At 46.9% G+C, this 6943-nt stretch overlaps 1 non-coding gene across 1 annotated transcript; it reads left to right on the forward strand.

Annotated features, from left to right (window-relative positions):
* The first annotated feature begins 763 nt into the window (after positions 1 to 763).
* Positions 764 to 839, forward strand: TRNAI-AAU. The gene has a single exon. It is a non-coding gene; the product is annotated as a tRNA-Ile (tRNA).
* Positions 840 to 6943: the final 6104 nt, after the last annotated feature.

The raw sequence follows: 6943 nt of genomic DNA on the forward strand, positions 1-6943 counted from the left end.
ATGACGAAAGCAAGAAGTGGCTCGAAATGAAGAAGAAGAAGATCAACGAGAAAGAGATTGAGGCTTGCAAGGGACATGAAAGATTCTAGGATCATACTGCAAGATGCTAGCCTCTTGGATGACGAAAGCAAGCCGAAATAAAGAAGAAGAAGAAGATCAATGAGAAAGAGACCGAGGCTTGCAAGGAACACACAATATTATAGGATCATACTGCAAGATGCTAGCCTCTTGGATGACGAAAGCAAAAAGTGACTCGAAATGAAGAAGAAGAAGATCAATGAGAAAGAGATTGAGGCTTGCAAGGGACACGGAAGATTCTAGGATCATACTGCAAGATGCTAGCCTCTTGGATGACGAAAGCAAGAAGTGGCTCAAAATGAAGAAGAAGATCAGCGAGCGTAACACAAGACTCGATTGATTCATTCGTGTATCGTCTATCTTTATATGCATTTGTGAATTTTATGTTCGCATGTGTTTGTGTTTTTTTTTGCGTGTGTGAGATTGTTGAATTTGTTATGAATTGATGTCATACGAGACGGACGTGCATGGCTTTGCATGAACATGGAGGGTCGAAAGCGAAGGTATGGTTGTCCAGAGGACATTTCAAAGGCAGGTTAGTGCTTACCATGAACGTCTAAGGGAGTTGATTTGCCCAGCCCGGTAGTAAATGCTTTTACTACGCAATTACATTCTATTTAAATAAATTGTACTCCCTCCGTTCCAAAATAAGTGACTTAATTTTAATTATTTACAAAAATAATTTGGCCTATTAGCTCAGCCGGTTAGAGCGTGGTCCTAATAAGGCCAAGGGTCAGCAGGTTCGAGACCTGCATGGGCCAACGTTCTTTTTCTTTTTAATTTTTCCCTTTGAGTAGTTTCTCGCGCCGATCTTAAAAATTGCACTAGCTACGTACATGTCCGCGTAACCTATCGCCGTCCCATTTCCTCTCTTTCCGCCCTGTTCCTGTACCGCTTGCCATCCAATCCCTTTGATCTGGGCGCGCCGTCCGCCCTGCTCCTCGTCAGCTCTCATCCCAGCTCCGTGGACCTGCTCTTGCTGTTATCGAGCACTGTTGCGCCCGATCAGGCGGCTACCTCTCCAAGCATGCACAGTACTCATCGGTACATGCATGAGTGTGTCGACATATGTTACCCGTCCGGTCGCCTTCCGTTTCCCCCCTCCTTCCCCTCGGACAACTACGTGGCTAGCTTCACGTTGTTATCCAAAGAGAAAGATGCCACAGGGCACCGTGTTGTCCTGCTACATGGTTGCTCCAATGATTTGCCATGCGTGCGTTGTCATACTGCATGGTGATGTCGTCCGGTGTACTGCTGCTGCTGCATGCAACGTCGTCTTCCAGCATCGGTGGTACGCAAGCACCTTGAAGGAAAAAGTGGAGGAAGGCAATACCTTCAATTCCGACGCCGGCAAACCTGCACCCCCGTCAGCCCTAAGAGCATCTCTAGCCGCACCCCCAACATAGCCTTCCCAAGCGATTTTTTCGTGCCGGCGCTGAAAAAACGGCCCAGTCGTGCTTCCAGGAGCCCGTTTTTCGCCGGCTTGGTCCGAAATCAGCCGGCAGACCCAGGCCGTACCCGACGTGCTGGGGGGCGCCTGGGGCGCCGGGGCGAGCGGTTTTGGCGCGAAATAGCCGTGGGCCCGCCGAGTTAGCGAGACGCCACCTCGTCGTTATCGGAACGCCTTGTTTTCCCGCGTGGAATCAATGACAAGGCTGCCGCCGGTCAGCCTTGCCATCGATTCCTCACGGGCGGCGCGACGACGCCTCCCCTCCCGCCACGCATACACACGGCGCGGCTATATAAGCCGGTGGCCTCCTTCGCCTCTGGCCACACCAGCCCTAGCCGCCCTGCCGTCGAGCTCTCCCTCTCTCCCTCTCCCGTGCGCAGCCGCCGACACTTCTTTCCTCCCTCTCCCTCTCTCCCAAGCCAGATGGCCGCGCGTTTCCCCGGCGACGCGGCGGCGGCCAACGGTTTTGGCCGCCGCTCGCTTCACGAGTGGGAGGCTTGGCTACTGTTCGAGGCGAACATCCCGGCGCCATCGGACATGCGCGCCGGGCCGACGGGGTGGAGACTCAGCAACGGGGGAGTGCCCATTCCCCCGGTGCCTGACGTCGAGGCGCGCCCCGCCTTCTTCGCCGTCGAGGTCGACCGCGTGCGAGCCTCCCTGACAGAGGAAGCAGCTCGCCCTCCCCTAGTACGCCGCCGACAACCATGCGGCGTGGGTGGCATACTTCCAGCGCCGCCAGGAGCAGAGGCTGGCGTCCACCAACGGGGCGCCTGTGGTGGGCGGCGTCAAGAACAGCGAGGGGCGCCGCGTGTGGTGGGGCGCCCCCGGCCACATGCTCGACGACGTGCTGGAGCACCTCGAGGGCGGCAATGACCCGCCGCTGGCATACCCTGCCGCGGCGTCCGCCCCGGTCCACCGCCGGCGCGCCGGGCAATGGATGCCCAGGAGGTTCGTTTCCTCCTCAACTTCCTCCTCGCACTGCTCCTCCCGTTTTTCTTCCCACTCCTCTGGCTCACCGCCAGTGTTCGGCGTCAAGGCCGAGCTTGCAGTGGAGAAGCCGCTGGGCTGGCGCACTCGCAGCGCCGACATCGTCATAAACGAGGGCGGCCGGCGTGCCTCCTCCTCGGCTCCTCCGCGCTTCATCAAACCGAAGACGGAGCCGGGGCTCCCCGCCGTGAAGTCGGAGCACGACGCCAGGGAGCTCGACGAGGCGGTGGCCCTGAAATGGGCGCGCGACGACTGGATGAAGATGGAGATGGAGCGCCAGTGCCGCGCCCTGGAGCACTTCGAACATCGCCACCGGGGCCGCGACAAAGGAGGCGTCGTCGTCCTCGACGACAACGACGACGACGATGCGCCGCCACCGCCACCGGTCCGCCATGGCGACGCCGGGCAGGGGGTCCAGGACGGGCGGCCGCGTCAAGGAGGAGAAGGCCGCCGCCGCCGCCGCCGACGAGGATGGCGGCGACGGCGGCGACTACGCAGCGTTCAGCGACTTCTTCGACCCGTACTTGTAGTTTCGGCCTTTTTAATAAATTTGCTATGTAAAATGTCAAACATGTTTAATCTATGCCAAGTTTGATGAATTTTAACCGAATTTTAGCTGAACTTTGCTGAATGCTTTTTTTAAAAACTTAAACAGCGTCTGGGGGCGGCCCTGGGGTTGGCGACTGGGAACCCACTCGCCCCCAGGCCGATCTTTTGCGCCGGCTCGCCCTCAGGCGGCGATTTTACGTGCCCCCTGGGGGGCAAACGACTGGAGATGCTCTAAGATAGACAAGGGGGCTGATGCTCTAATTGCACCTACCGCACCTTTAAGATAGACGAGGAGGCTACTCCGTCACAGCAGCGGCTGCCTCCACAGATGGCTGTTCCTTTCTTCCTTCCCTCCGACGAGCTTGCTTATTCTAACCAAATTCGACTGACCCAATTTGTAAATTCATGCGACTTACATGTTGCTATTGTGGTTGGGCGCACATGTCTGTAGCCCGCGGTTGGTGGTGCATATGCATGCGTGGTCGAGCATGGTTCACATGATCGACCATGCACCCCGGATGCAACAACACACATTGAGAATCTAGGAGCACGTGTTGCAGCTGGTTATGAATCTGCAGTCCGCTTCTCTTCTCTCTTCTCTAACTTAATAAAAATATATTATTTAAATTCTTATAGCACACTTACATCACCTTAGAGCATGGTTAATAGTGTAGCCAACAATCGGCTATATGGAGTTGTTATATCACTTATAGACAACCTAATAGCCAACATGTAAACTACCTCTATCTTGGTTTATTAGTCCCCATCATATTTTGAGTCAAAGTTTAACCACATATTTTACTAGAGAATGTTAATGCATGTCACTGATACATCTCCAAAGTATCTATAATTTTTGATTGTTCCATGCTATTATATTATCTGTTTTAGATGTTTTATATGCATCAATATGCTATTTTAAATTATTTTTTGGACTAACCTATTAACCTAGAGCCCAGTGCCAGTTTCTGTTTTTCCTTGTTTTTGAGTTTTATAGAAAACGAATATCAAACGGAGTACAAACGGAATGAAACTTTTGCGATGATTTTTCTTGGACCAAAAGACACCTACGAGATTTGGAGAGGAGGTTAGAAGACCTAAGAGGAGACGACAAGCCTCCAGGCGCGCCCCTCGGCCCCCCTAACTTGTGGTCCCCCTGGAGGCCCTCCAACCCTAATCTTCGGTCTATAAATTCAGAAATATTCCCAAACAACCAGAAGCGTCCACCAAAATACTTTTCCGCCGCCACAGGTCACTGACCTCGTGAGATCCCATCTGGAGGCCTTTTCCTGTACTCTGCCGGAGGGGGATTCGATCACAGAGGGCTTCTACATCAACCCTATTGCCCTTCCGATGAAGCATGGGTAGTTTACCACAGACCTACGGGTCCATAGCTAGTAGCTAGATGGCTTATTCTCTCTATTTGATCTTCAATACAATGTTCTCCTCGATGTTCTTGGAGTTCTATCTGATGTAATATTCTTTTGCGGTGTGTTTGTCGAGATCTGATGAATTGTGGATTTATGATCAGATTATCTATGAATATTATTTGAATCTTCTCTGAATTCTTATATGCATGATTTGATATCTTCATATTTCTCTTCAAATTATTGGTTTGGTCTGGCCAACTAGATTGGTAGTTCTTGCATTGGGAGAGGTGCTAGTACTTTTGGGTTCAATCTTGCATGATTTCACCCAGTGACAAAGTAGGGGTAGCGAGACACGTATTGTATTGTTGCCATTAAGGGTAAAAAGATGGGGTTTTCATCATATTTCTTGAGTTTATGCCTCTACATCATGTCATCTTACTTAAGACGTTACTTCATTCTTTATGAACTTAATACTCTAGATGCGTGCTAGATAGCGGTCAATGTGCGGAGTAATAGTAGTAGATGCAGGCAGGAGTCACTCTACTTGACACGGACGTGATGCCTATATGCATAATCATTGCCTTGGATATCGTCATAACTTTACGTTTTTCTATCAGTAGCTCGACAGTAATTTGTTCACCCACCGTATTATTTTCTTTCAAGAGAGAAGCCTCTAGTGAAACCTATGGCCCCCGGGTCTATTTTCCTTCATATATTTTCAGATCTATAAACCAAAAGACCCCCAAATACCTCGTTGAGTTTTATTTACTTTTATTTTATTTTACGTTTTAGAAATCTTTTATATCTATCTCTATCATATCTCACCTTTGCAAATGAATGTGAAGGGATTGACAACCCCTTTATCGTGTTGGGTGCAAGTGTTTGATTGTTTGTGCAGGTGCATAGATTGGGGACTTGCTTGTATCTTCTACTGGATTGATACCTTGGTTCTTAACTTAGGAAAATACTTGTCTCTAATTTGCTGCATCACCCTTTTCTCTTCAAGGGAAAAACCAATGCAAGCTCAAGAAGTAGCAGGAAGAGTTTCTGGCGCCTTTGCCGGGGAGATCTACATCAAGCCTATCAAGTACCCACTATAGACTCTCATCTCTTGCATTACATTATTTGCCATTTTCCTCTCCTTTTCCTTTCCCCCACTTCTAAAACATTTTCAGAAAAATACAAAAAGATTTGCCTTTTTATTCGCCCTCTTTCCGTTTGCTTTTATGTCTTACTTGGTTTGTTTGCTCGTTTACTTGGCATAATTGTGTTTATTCAAATTTAGGAGCAAAGAGATTTATGGATCCTCATCCACTTGCTAATATTTTTAAAAGAACCAATTATGATGAACCAATTGCTAGTGAATTGAGTGCACTAGATTATCTCTATGAGGTTTTGCTTGACATTCGTGAATCTGAAAATTGTGATGAAGTGTTGAAAGAAGAAAATTATAAAGTGATTCACGATAGTGCCTTGAATGAAAAGCATGATTGCAATTATGCTATTATAAATTCCATTAGTTTCAATTGTGTTAATGATATGCAAAACCCTAAGCTTTGGGATGCTAATTTTGCTATGTCTACTACTTGTTGCAATGATCATGATTGGGGCGATTCTTCTTATGATCTTGAAAATTTATTTAAGCCCCATGATGAATATAAGATTGATAATAATGTTTGCAATAATATTGAAAGTGGGTCTAGAAGAGTGTCAACTTTAGATCCCACATATTTGGAGAATGTTCAATCTTATGAAATTTTTGATAAAAATGGGTTTGGAGAGGTCATGACTTTAGTTAATGTTTATCCCACTATTTTGGAAGAGTGTCAACTTCGGATGCATGTGGATCATCTTGATAATATGTTATGTGATAGCTATATTGTTGAATTTTCTTATGATCCTACATGTAATTATTATAGGAGACGAAAATATGGTTGTAGAAATTTTCATGTTACTAAATTACCTATCTTCATGTTGAGATTGCTATCGTCTCTTTCTTCTTCCTTGCACATGCTAGTTTTTGCTTGCCTTGATAATTTGTTTGCTTATGAAATGCCTATGGATAGGAAGTATGTTAGACTTAGATGTGTTTATCATGTGTTTTATGATGCTCTCTTTGTGCTTCAATTCTTCTCTTTTATGTGAGCATCATTGAAATTATCAATGCCTAACTAAAAGGCTTTAAAGAAAAGAGTTTGTTGGGAGACAACCCTATATTTTTATTTCCTGTTTTTGAATAAATTTATCATCTAGCCTCTGGTTAGATGTGTTTTCATGTTTTAATTCAGTTTTTCTGCCAAGTAAGACCTTTGGGATAGTTTGGAACATTGTTGATTTAATCTTGCTAAAAAACAGAAACTTTTGCGCCCAGTAAAATGATTTTCAAAAATCACAGAAGCGTGATTTTGGTCTGAACTTTTAACAGAATGTTGATATACAAATTACCCAGGTTTATCTATTTTTTCAGAATTTTTGGAGTTACATAAGTACAGGAAGTTTCCTGATTACTACA

This window comes from Triticum dicoccoides, chromosome 4B (assembly GCF_002162155.2).
Source record: "Triticum dicoccoides isolate Atlit2015 ecotype Zavitan chromosome 4B, WEW_v2.0, whole genome shotgun sequence".
NCBI lineage: Eukaryota > Viridiplantae > Streptophyta > Magnoliopsida > Poales > Poaceae > Triticum > Triticum dicoccoides.